The following is a 1,098-nucleotide window of genomic DNA, read 5'->3' on the forward strand; positions in this document are numbered from 1 at the left end:
GTTGTTAAGGGGTTGGTCAGGTAATAATAAAGGTGCATTCGGTAGTGTTCTAATTAAGGGAGCAGTAACCCCACCATCAGGACCAAGCCATCGCCATAATCCAATTCCACCGACCACACCTGGCAAGCCACCATTTTAATAATACAATAAGCCCTTGATGCATCACATCAAATCAAAGCAAAGCTATAGCTAATAAATAATGGACATGCATCGTATATTGTATATGAGGGCTTATTAATAATTAATTATATATATACGTATCTAATTTATTTATATTCCTCCTTTCTATACGTATGCATTAATATATCTTATCTTAGGAAAAGTCTAGGGGGCATTAGTTTTGTTGAATTTTGGCCAGCATTTAACCAGCAGAGAAAGGTGAGCCATTGGATGAAATCTCACATTAATCTCACACCATCAAATCATCATTGATGGCTAGTTGATGGCTAACAATCACAAAAATTGCTGGCCCCTAAGCATTGCTCTATATCTTATATAGAACAGATACGACTTCAAAATCATCCACTATGTAAACGATTAAAAAACATTTTTTTCCATCGTTATAAAAGTTCTTTCATTATTTATTTTCAACTAGATGATGATAAGCAAAATTCTAAAAAATTAAATTATTCTTAAGTGTTTATAGAATAAATAATTTGTTCTCTCTAATCAGAATAAAAAAAAAATTTGTAACCTTACAATAATAAAATTTCTGTGTTTCATTTTTATATTGTATTATTATTTGAGTTTAATAGCGCAAAATTTAAGTATTACACGAGATAAAATCCAATAACTTTTAAAATAGAATGCAACTATAAAAAGGAGAAAGAATTTTTAAAAAGTTATCATTAGTTATTATTTTATTTTCTCATGACCCAAATATATTATTATTAATATGATTTTCTCATCGCACTCTTTAATGACTGTCACTGACTAATTACCATTTACCAGGCAACTTAGTTCCTTAATTATGAAATAACTTCACTGCTTTCTTAAGGTGTTATATTGATTTTAACCAAATCAAAGTAGAGATATTAAAACAATAAAATGGCCCATGCAGGTTTCGAACCTGCGACCTTCGCGTTATTAGCACGACGC

The sequence above is a fragment of the Arachis duranensis genome, chromosome 10, assembly GCF_000817695.3.
Source record: "Arachis duranensis cultivar V14167 chromosome 10, aradu.V14167.gnm2.J7QH, whole genome shotgun sequence".
Lineage (NCBI taxonomy): Eukaryota > Viridiplantae > Streptophyta > Magnoliopsida > Fabales > Fabaceae > Arachis > Arachis duranensis.